This window comes from Bidens hawaiensis, unplaced genomic scaffold, assembly GCF_021521415.1.
Source record: "Bidens hawaiensis isolate Kalapana, Puna unplaced genomic scaffold, B.hawaiensis_p1.1 tig00001299_1, whole genome shotgun sequence".
In the NCBI taxonomy this organism is placed as follows: Eukaryota; Viridiplantae; Streptophyta; class Magnoliopsida; order Asterales; family Asteraceae; genus Bidens; species Bidens hawaiensis.
In genome coordinates, this window is record NW_027491074.1 from 383631 (window position 1) to 395833 (window position 12203).

Consider the following 12203-nt stretch of genomic DNA (forward strand, 5'->3'; position numbering starts at 1 on the left):
GATAGGCTGTCACAACATCCATTAGACGCATATCAATCCCTTCTTGTATTACCGGACTAATAAGATAACGAAACGTTGTCGCATCCGTCACTGGAGAATATGTCTCCTCATTGTCAATTCCAGGTCTTTGAGAAAATCCTTGTGCTACCAATCATGCCTTATATCGTGTAATCTCATTTTTCTCATTACGTTTTCGCACAAAGACCCATTTAAATCCAACGGGCTTTACACCTTTAGGTGTATGGACTACAGGTCCAAAAACTTCTCGTTTCGTGAGGGAATTTAATTCTATCTCAATTGCGTCTTTCCATTTTAGCCAATCATTTCTATTTTTACATTCACTGACAGATTTTGGTTCTTGATCCTCATTATTTTCCATTACTTAAAGCGCTTCATTGTGTGAAAAATTGTCATCGACGTCGACTATATTTCGGTTCCATACCTTTCTTGACATAATATAATTTATTTGTATCTCTTCGTCTTCAGGTACTTGAGGTTCTTATGGAACCATTATGTCTAGTGTCTCTTCAAGAGACTCCTCCACCTCATGAATTTGGAGATGCCGGTTTTTCGCAGCTCAAGATTTACAACGCCCAATACACTCTATGCTTTACTTCAACCGGTAGATGACACGCTTTCCCGTAAACCATCCTAAAAGTGTCAGGACCGTGAATTGGGTTAAACCTCTAAAGGTTGACAAGAACACACCGACTCTGCTAACCCAAAGGCCTATTGAATATCCCGGCGGAATCAGGATACCAACAAGTGGGAACGAAGGAGTGAAAGTATAACAGACACGAAACGTAAATGAATGATTAGTAGGAACGATTTCAAGACAAAGATTCACTGCATTTAATATATCATTTAATACAACAGTGAAATGAATGTCTAGGGTTTTGTGTATGACGGCGGCGGCGATTGTACGAGAAAACAAAGAGAATATTCTTTTTTTTAATGTTTTTCGTATTCAGTGCGTGCCAGCCTGTATTCCATCTGGAAATCTGTGTCTTAAAAGGTATTCTAGGACCCCTATTTACAGACCCTGACATTCCTTCTAGAAGTTCCTAATCATTACATAATGAAACTCAAAATAATACAAGTGTTGAGTCTTCGAGTAAGGTAACTATCTTGCTCGAGTAGAGTCCCTATGCTAGGTATGCTCGATGAGTGTCTTGGAGCATATTTTACTTAGAATATATTCTCTTTCGGAGAACATATTCTCCACCAGTAAGCTTCGTTCTTCTTGACTTGTTCATGCTTTGCTTGAACTAGTCCATCGAGCAAGCTCATTCTTCTTGATGTCTTCAGTTATACTTATTCAGCAATCTTTAGCATGCTCGGATGCAAATCTTGCTCGGAAACCGAACTGTGCTTGGAGTCCTTGCTTTGATCACGTGACATCTTTTTATTGCATCCATGCTTGATCCCATGTGCTCGATCATCCTGTGCTCGTAACACTTGGTTAAAACTTGTATGATCAAGTGTTTGCTCGATAAGTAATCCATGCTCGATAGAAGAATACTATTGCTCGTTGAAGTGTAGCTTGCTCGAAGCCTTAACACTTAGAAGAATTAACCATTTAAGGTTCTGAAGACCTTGCTCGAGGTAGTAAAACCATGCTCGATCGCCTAAGCTTGCTCGAAGTCCATACTTAGCCGTTTTCTGAGGAGGTTGAGAAGATTCCAATCTTCCTTATCAAAAATCCGACCCAACAAAAAGGGTGTGGTCCCAATAGGCATTTTAAATGCAGTGTGGAAAGCCCAAAGCGGGACATCCAACTTATCGGACTAGTCCTTTCGGTTCTTGCTGACAGTTTTCTCCAAAATACGCTTAACGCCACGGTTTGCGTTCTCCACTTGCCCGCTCGTCTGTGGGCGATAGGCGGTGGACAACCGATGGGTGATCCCATACTGTGCCAACGTCTTCTTCATCTGGGCATTGCAAATGTGTGTGCCCCTATCACTGATTAAGGCCTTGGGAGTACAGAACCGACAGAACAACCTCTTCAAGAATCCCATAACAACTCGGGCGTCTTTAGTGGGTAAGGCTTGAGCCTTAACCCACTTGGAAACGTAATCGATAGCCACAAGAATATATCGGTTCCGTCAAGAAGAATAGAATGGACCCATGAAATCAATGCCCCAAACGTCAAAAACCTCACATACCTGAATAGGGTTTTGGGGCATCTCATTACGGGATGAGATGTTTCAAGTGCACTGACATGCGTCACACTGCCTGACAAACTCGTGCGAGTGTTTAAAATCGATGGCCAATAAAAAGCGAAATCTAGAACTTTCCTAGCAGTGGAAGACGAACCATGGTGGCCTCTAGTCAAACCCTCATGACAATGTCTAACAATCTCATGGCCCTCTTCCCTGCTCACACACCACCTCAACACTCAATCGGCGCCTACATGAAAGAAATACGGTGAATCCCATATGTAGTGGCTGGCATCTGCGGAAAACTTCCTCCTCTGCTGTTAACTCATGCCCTTAACCACCACTCCTTCAGCCATATAATTTGCAATGTCAGAGAACCATGGAAGACCCTCCTCTTCAGAACTCATGTATAAGACTGGCTCGCTCTCATATCTCACTCTCACCATCATCAATGACTTGTGGGGAAACCTATTCCTGATGTGTCCCCTCAAATATCCTCTCTCTTCGGATCATCCAAACGTGATAAGTGATCCGCAGCAACATACTCTGCACCCCTTTTATCCCTAATATCAATATCGACCTCGGAAAGCAAGAGAATCCATCGTATCAAACGAGGCTTGACATCTTTCTTGGCGAAAAGGTATCGCAATGCCGCATTGTTGGTACATGATGTCAGTAGTTCAGTATCTAGTGTCTATAATCGAGTTAGTATGTTTTGTATTTGAAATTAAGCGAAGTTGTGTCTCAAGTTCGCCTGATATGGGCGAACTTGTGAAACAAGCGAAGTTAGTGACAACTTCGCCTAAACATGTTAGGCGAAGTTGTCGTATGTTATAAATGTTTAGCTGCGGCTAGGTTTTGGAAAAAGTTGTTCAGTTTTGTGTAATCGGTGATTGATATCACGTGTTACTAGTTGCAATACAACGTGTCTTTCGAGTATTGTAACGTGCGTTTGCTTGTGTTTAACGTGTATCGTCTTCTACGCTCGTATCGTCTTACGTAGGGATTCCGCACCTACGTAGAACGAGATATTCCGTGTAGATCTGGCTGGGAACCTACAATTGGTATCAGAGATATCAATCACCGATTACACAAAACTGAACAACTTTTGAGGCGAAAGTTGAACACAGGACAGCACTCCGTTTGATACTCCAGTTTGCTTCAACCATAAACTGGGTGCTGATTCAGACGGTGATGCAGACGTGGACCCCACCCAATATCGGGCAATCATAGGTTCTTTAATGTACTTAACTGCATCTAGACCTGATATTATGTTTGCAGTTTGTCTTTGTGCTCGCTTTCTGGCAAACCCAAAGGAATCTCACATGAAGGGTGTGAAGAGGATATTGTGATATCTCAAAGGCAAGCCTAAGCTAGGGTTGTGGTACACGAAAGGAGGAGACTTGGAGTTAGTCGCCTACACAGATTCTGATTATGGAGGATGCAATCAGAATCGGAAGTCAACAACAGGTGGATGTCAGTTTCTTGGAGGCAGATTAGTGTCATGGCAGTGCAAGAAGCAGACCTCAGTCGCCATTTCTACCTGTGAAGCAGAATACATGGCAGCATCAAACTGCTGCTCCCAGGTTCTTTGGATACAACAGCAATTGCGCAATTACGGTCTGAATTTCACTCATACTCCTATTGCATTGATAACACTGCTGCTATCTCAGTAACTAACAATCCCGTAAAGCATAGCAAAACTAAACACATTGACATCCGTCATCATTTTATACGGGATTGTGCTGAGATGAAATTGATAGTGCTCGAAAAGGTTGATTCGTTAGATAATTTCGCTGATTTGTTTACTAAAGCGTTCGACAAAACTCGTTTTCAAAACCTTGTTGAGCTAAATGGGATGATCAATCCCGAGTAACCGTCTTTTTCGTTTTTGTTTTAAAAAAAAAAAAAAAAACCTCACTATCGCTTAGAATTATGTCGGTTGCTTCAGTTTGAAGGACATATCTTCGGATATGTTTGGTCCTCATTTCTACCTGTAGAGTATGAGGATAGCCAGTAACCAGATGACTGAAAGTGACCGGGGCGGTTTATGAAGTGTTTTTATTCTTTCGCTGAAAATTAGTCGTTCAAACTTAGATAGAAGGACACATACTCGTATGTGGTCGGTCCAGCTGATCCATTGGATCTTCAGGATAGCCGTTTACCTGAAGACTTCGACTTGATCGGGGCGATAGAAGTTAAATTTTTTTTTGGGAGATGAAATAATTTTTCAAGTCTACTACTTCTTAAGAAGTTTCTTTACTATGTTTAAAAGAAAATTGATCCAACCTTGGAAAGTGATAGACAAACTGATTCTTTGTGCTTAACTAGTGAAGTTATTAGGCCTAAAAGACTTTAGAACAGTCATTGTATGTCATGGTAGCTTTTTATGGTGCGTAAAAGTAGAAGTGATACTAACTAAATCTCCTCGATCTTAAGTGGAAACTCATTAAGAGTTGTGTATGTCTCCGCATATATCTTTCCGAATGATAGGCAGAAAAGCGATTACCCAGTCATACACGAGCCCGTGAGTGTTCTGATTCCCGTGAAGATAGCGTATCAAGAAACTGCAGTGATCCAGATTCGGGACTTGCAGTTGTTTACTACTCTGAAACTGTGTAAATATTTATTAAAAAAAAAATTATGTGTTATTGAGACATTCTAGAGCTTATAATGTTAATACTTCTCAATCAAGATGGAAGATAGAGAACGGGAAGAAGACTCTATTGATCGACGTGTACTTACTATTTAATCAGACACTACGGGTCGAGGTCAACTCGGGGTGACTTGGGGAAAGCCAAATACGCTTTGAGAATAGATAGGAGACATCATAATCTCTGAGGTGTTACCCATTTATATTTTGAGCTTAATTGAACCTAACCCGTATCACAGAAGCGATGAAAACCATTCTAAGTTATTTACCTGCTTACAACCTGTTTCTTTATGTCATAATACAGCTGAACATGGATCTATGTGACAGTCACTTAATTAGTATGATTCCTGTTCGGATCTTTTCTAAAACGTGGTAGTCATTGTCGAGACTGAAATTTGATCCCGTGTACTTTATTTCTAAGTTTTATTCTACTTATGTCGTTTTATGTCTTTATATCTGGTTACATGGCCTTTGATCGTAACATTCTACTTTTTAAAGGAAGGTTTAAAAGTTAAAAGCATAATGTTCAAATTAGAGGGTCTGTTTTGTAACATGGTTATCAAGCGAAGTTAATATAACAGGCGAACTTAAGGGGTAAGCAAAGTTAGCCCCAACTTCGCCTGTTCATCTTTGACCCTATATAAAGACATTATTGGTCAGACTCATCATTATTTTCAAACCCAGCGAACTTATCTTCCAGTAACCTCGGCGAAGTTATTTTTCGATTCAATCTTTGTTATCTTTGACAAATACCAATCCGATTTATAGGTGTGTAGTGTCGTCATATCTTATAATCTATGTCATGACGTTAATCAGAGATCGTTTCGACCCGATTCACGACCCCGTTCTTTCAAACATCTAACACCCGCTTTTCAAACTTGTTTTAACGTAGTCATATTCAACTTGATCGTGTTGATCTCTGTCAAAACATGTATGATGGGGTTCAGTATTTCAAGAGGCTGTTGAGATCTTTGAATACGTTGCCCGAATGTGAAGTGAAGGACTTAGCTAGGTTGGGGTTGATAAACAGGAGTGATGATAACATGGCTAGGATCATTGGGAAGATAGTCTGGAAGGAAAGTATAAAGGAGAAAAAGTTCGAGCTGTTGAAACCACAGAAAGGAAAGCTCGTTGAAGACAAAGACAGAGAAATGAGAGCAGATGGTAAGCCTTGGATGATAATGAAGTATAAGCCGATCCGGTGTCTAAAAGAAGTGCCGATGAAACAAATGCCCAAGGATGTGCTCAAAGATCTAAAATGGTGGTACGTTGATTGTGAAACAGCTGAAGCAGTAATGGAGGATGAAGATGACCAAGAGCTGATGAGAGTATATGATCCTATGCATTTAGTGAATTTGTCTCAAGCTGATCTGCAGGTGCTGAACGAGAAAAAGATATTTTACATTCCTGCTTGGAAAGAAGAAGCAAAGAAATATCAAAGAGTATTTCAGTTTGTGTACGAGAAGGCGTTCATGCTTGAAGATGGAAGATACAAGATTTTTGGGATTAGGAGACACGTGTTTGAAGATAGAGATATGAAGCTACTGCCAAGGGGGAGTCTGTTGGTACATGATGTCTGTAGTTCAGTATCTAGTGTCGTAATCAAGTTAGTATGTTTTGTATTTGAAATTAAGCGAAGTTGTGTCTCAAGTTCGCCTGATATGGGCAAACTTGTGAAACAAGCGAAGTTAGTGACAACTTCGCCTAAACATGTTAGGCGAAGTTGTCGTATGTTAAAAATGTTTAGCTGCGGCTAGGTTTTGGAAAAAGTTGTTCAGTTTTGTGTAATCGGTGATTGATATCACGTGTTACTAGTTGAAATACAACGTGTCTTTCGAGTATTGTAACGTGCGTTTGCTTGTGTTTAACGCGTATCGTCTTCTACGCTCATATCGTCTTACGTAGGGATTCCGCACCTACGTAGAATAGATATTCCGTGTAGATCCGGCTGGGAACCTACACGCATGATCAGTATAAACGATGGTTTTAGACAGCACGATATAGGAACGGAATTTGTCGAACGCGAAGACCACTGCTAGAAGCTGCTTCTTGGTAGTCATGTAATTCTCCTGAGCATCTTTGAGGGTCTTACTCGCGTAGTAGATAGGGTGGAAGTGCTTGTCCTTTCGCTAACCTAAAACAGCACCGACTGCAAAATCACTAGCGTCGCACATGATTTTGCAAAATCACTGCAAAATCCCGACAGACGCTCCATCATCTGATCGATGAACGGAAGAGGAAAGTGATCTTTCCTAGTAGCGTCATTAAGCCTCCTATAGTCGATGCACACCCGCCAACCTGTGACTGTCCTAGTCGGAATAAGCTCATTACGTTCGTTAGTGACAACTGTCATCCCTCCCTTCCTAGGGACGACCTGAACGAGACCCACCCATGAAGAATCAGAGATGGGATAGATCAGCCCTGCGTCGAGGAGTTGGTTAACCTCCTTCTTGACCACCTCCGACATGTTAGGGTTGAGCCTCCTCTGAGATTGGATTACAGGATTGCACTCATCCTCCATGAGTATTCTGTGCGTCCAAAAGTTCGGGCAGATGCCCTGAATGTGTATGAGTTTCCACGCAATAGCCTGTTCGTGTGCCTTGAGCACATCAACCAACCTAGACCTCTCATCATCCATCAACTGAAAGATATGATGACGGGAAAATCAGCCTCACCATCCAAGAAAGCATACTCCAAATGAGGAGGTGGCTCTTTAAGCTCAAGGGACGGTGGTGTCTCAATTGATGGTCTCTCCTTCGGTCCCTCGGTGCTACCGGAAACCGTGAACAACTCGGGGTATTCAGGAGGTGAGCTAGTTAGAATGCTCCGGTGATGCTCTGTGGGAACATCAACCTCGTCCTTCTGATTAAGCAAATCTGCTCCACAAATGTAGTCAAGACAGAACTTGAACTAATATATGAACGTGACAAGAAAGTAAACCGAATTGTCTTGACTACTGTAGTTCCTCATCGATTTGACGACATCGAAGGTGACGTTCTCCTCCCCTACACGAAGTTTAACTTTTTCGTCGAAGACGTCAATAAGCGCTTTAGCAGTACGCAGGAAGGGTCGTCCCAAAATGAGCGGGACCTGATCGTCAGCCTCCATGTCAAGAATAACAAAATCCATGGGGGAAACGAATTTATCGACTTTAACTAGTATGTCTTCCATGATTCCCGTGGATATTTGACCAAACGGTCGGCCAAGGATAAACTCATGCGCGTTGGGACGTGATCACAGGAGCTGTTTCAGATGCAATCAAATAGGACACCTGATTGCTGATTGCCCTCTGAATCAGAGATTCAGAGGTATGAGGCCTTCGAAAACTGAGAGTAGAACTAACAGTAATTACTATAATGGTAAAAATGAAAACTCATCAAAGTTCAGATATTGGACTAATCCAGGTTTTCAAAGAAGTCGATCTCAGTTTTTCCCTGTTAACAACCAAATCATTAGTAATAATTCATTTAATTCACGAAGGTTTGGATGGCCTCAGAGTCAATCTACTAGAAGGTATCCTTTTAGGACTTACAGAAATCATTCTAATACTAACTTTGGACAGCCAAAGTACGGGATGCATTTTAACAGATTTAATCGACCCAAGACCAATAGGTCTTGGGTCCCCAGATTTTAATCCTTTGCTTTAATCGTGCAGGAACAGATTTTAATCCCCAGATTTTAATAGGGCAGCAAACAATCTATGGGTTGTGGATAGTGGTTGTTCCCGGCACATGACGGGTAACAAGAATTTGTTACACGAATGGAAACCTGTTCAGGGAGGTAGAGTAAGTTTTGCTGGAGAGAGTGGTGGAAGAATTACTGGAATTGGGACGGTGACTAATGGTAAAATGAAGATAGAAAAAGTGAATTTCGTTGAAGAGCTGAAGAATAATCTGCTGAGTGTATCTCAGATCTGTGACAAAGATTACACTGTGCACTTTACCAAAAATGAAGTGATCGTACTGTATCATAGTTTCAAGATACCAGGGGAATGGATAGTAATGAAGGCTCCAAGGGAAAAGAATACATATGTTATGGACATGAGGTCGACTGAGATGGCAACAGTAGAATCATGTCTTCTGTCAAAAGCAACTGAATCGGAGTCCGAGTTATGGCATCGAAGAATGGGGCATAGTCATCTTCGAAAAATGAACTACATTGTCAAGATTGGGCTGGTGCTGGGTGTTCCCTTGAAAAATTTCAACTTTGAATACCAATGCTTATCGTGCAAAAAGGGAAAGCAACTCAAGAAATCTCATCACACCAAGAAGGTTAATTCAATAGTCAGTACCCTAGACCTACTTCACATGGATCTCTTCGGTCCCGTGAATGTAAAAAGCCTAGGTGGAACATCATACTGCTTGGTGATAACTGATGATTTCTCCCGATATTCTTGGGTATATTTCCTGAAGACAAAGGATGAAACGGTTCAGTTGATAATGAATTTGATTACCAAGGTTGAGAATATTATGGGGAAAAAGGTTAAATACATCAGGACTGACAATGGGACAGAGTTCAAAAACTATCAGATGGAGATATTCTGCTTACAGAAAGGGATAGACCACCAGTACAGCGCTCCGTATACTCCGCAACAAAATGGGGTGGCTGAGAGGAAGAACAGAAAGCTAATTGAAAGAGCCAGAACCATGCTGGCTGATTCTAAACTTCCTGTGGTGTTCTGGGCTGAAGCTGTTGCTACAGCCTGTTATATCCTTAATAGAGTTTTAACTGTTAAAAGATTGAATAAAACATGTTATGAACTTATGCATGGTAGAAAGCCTAACTTGAGTGGTCTCGAACCATTCGGGTCCCCGTGTTCGATATTAAAGACGAACTCAAAATTTGGTGAAATAGCCGACGAAGGTATTTTAGTCGGATATGTTGTTGGGACCCCCAACTGACGAGTCTTTAATCTATCGACCAGCAAGGTTGAGGTGGTGTGTAACACTGACATCACAAGTTACAAATCACCAAAACCAAGCACGGGACCCGCTGGGGCTTTCGATTATGATAGGCTTTTTAAATCATTTAATTTGCCTTACTTGGATTTTGCAGAAGTTGATGAGAGAATTGCTACGAAGATGCTTTATGATGAGGAAGAAAATTTTGTGCAATGACCGCAGTAAGATGAATGTCAACCTTCCTCGTCAAATGTTGTCGATACTCCTGCTGCCTCTACAGAAGAGGAATTCTTCAATCCGTTTCATTCTCAACAACAATCACCCATTGATGAACTACCTTCGAACCTGGAAGACAATCTGCAAGTCAGTTCGGTTCCGACTACGAGTGTTCATAAAAATCATCCTTTGGAGAACGTGATAGGTGATCTGTCCGACGGTGTACAAACAAGACGAAGCTTGAATGAGCACACTTGTGTTTACACAAGCATTAAAGATACAGGCATCATTAACGAATGCTTGTACACCTGCTTCATCAGCCACATTGAACCAAAGAACTATCAAATGGCTCTCAAGGACAGCTCGTGGGTCGAAGCCATGCAAAAAGAGTTAGCCCAGTTCAAGAAGATGGAGGTATGGAATTTGGTTGCAAAACCGAAAAATGTGCATGCGATTGGCACAAAATGGGTTTTCAAATGCAAGAGAGATGAAAAAGGGATAATTATCAGGAACAAGGCGAGGCTGGTTGTAAAAGGTTTTAATCAACAAGAAGGGATCGACTACAATGAAGTGTTTGCTCCTGTAGCGAGATTGGAAGCGATTCGATTGTTTTTGGCATTTGCTGCACACAAGGAGATGAAGGTGTTCCAGTTAGACGTGAAAAGTGCGTTTCTTAACAGTAAAGTCGATGAGGTTGTGTACGTTGAGCAACCTCCGGGTTTTCCTGACCCAGACTTTCCTGATCACGTGTACAAGCTAAGTAAAGCGCTATATGGGCTACATCAGGCCCCTCGTGCCTGGTACGCAACTCTATCCGATTACTTGCTTGATAATGAATTTGAAAAGGGAAAGATCGATAGCACACTGTTCGTTAAGATAAAAGGAAGCGACTTTCTTCTGGTGCAAGTCTACGTGGACGACATCATCTTTTCTGCATCAAAAGTCGCCATGTGTCAGGAATTTGAAGCTGTCATGAAAAAGAGGTTTGAAATGAGTGCTATGGGTGAACTAACTTTCTTTTTAGGACTGCAGGTTGATCAGAAGAAAGATGGGATGTTCATTCATCAGACTAAATATGTCCAAGACGTTCTCAAACGCTTCAAGATGGAGGACAGCACTCTATTTGATACTCCAGTTTACGTCAACCATAAACTGGATGCTGATTCAGACAGTGATGCAGACGTGGACCCCACCTAATATCGGGCAATCGTAGGTTCTTTAATGTACTTAACTGCATCTAGACCTGATATTATGTTTGCAGTTTGTCTTTGTGCTCGCTTTCAGGCAAACCCAAAGGAATCTCACATGAAGGGTGTGAAGAGGATATTGCGATATCTCAAAGGCAAGCCTAAGCTAGGGTTGTGGTACACGAAAGGAGGAGACTTGGAGTTAGTCGCCTACACAGATTCTGATTATGGAGGATGCAATCAGAATCGGAAGTCAACAACAGGTGGATGTCAGTTTCTTGGAGGCAGAAGTGTCATGGCAGTGCAAGAAGCAGACCTCAGTCGCCATTTCTACCTGTGAAGCAGAATACATGGCAGCATCGAACTGCTGCTCCTAGGTTCTTTGGATACAACTGCAATTGCGCGATTACGGTCTGAATTTCACTCATACTCCTATTTGCATTGATAACACTGCTGCTATCTCAGTAACTAACAATCCCGTAAAGCATAGCAAAACTAAACACATTGACATCCGTCATCATTTTATACGGGATTGTGCTGAGAAGAAATTGATAGTGCTCGAAAAGGTTGATTCGTTAGATAATTTCGCTGATTTGTTTACTAAAGCGTTCGACAAAACTCGTTTTCAAAACCTTGTTGAGCTAAATGGGATGATGGTACATGATGTCAGTAGTTCAGTGTGTAGTGTCTGTAATCGAGTTAGTAATGTTTTGTATTTGAATTAAGCGAAGTTCTCACAAGTTCGCTGATATAGGCGAACTTGTTAGACAAGCGAAGTTAGTGACAACTTCGCCTAAACATGCTAGGCGAAGTTGTCGTCTTATATATAGTCTAGGTTACGGCAGAATCATTAAGTTTGAGTTTTCAGTTTACGAGTTATTCAGTTTCGTGTAATCGGTGATCAGTGAATCACGTGTTTCCAGTTGCAATACAACGTGTCTTTGTTTATTGTAACGTGTGTTTGATTGTGTTAACGTGTATCGTCTTCTACGCTCGTATCGTCTTACGTAGGGATTCCGCACCTACGTAGAACGAGATATTCCGTGTAGATCAGGCTGGGAACCTACAATTGGTTCTAGAGACGACG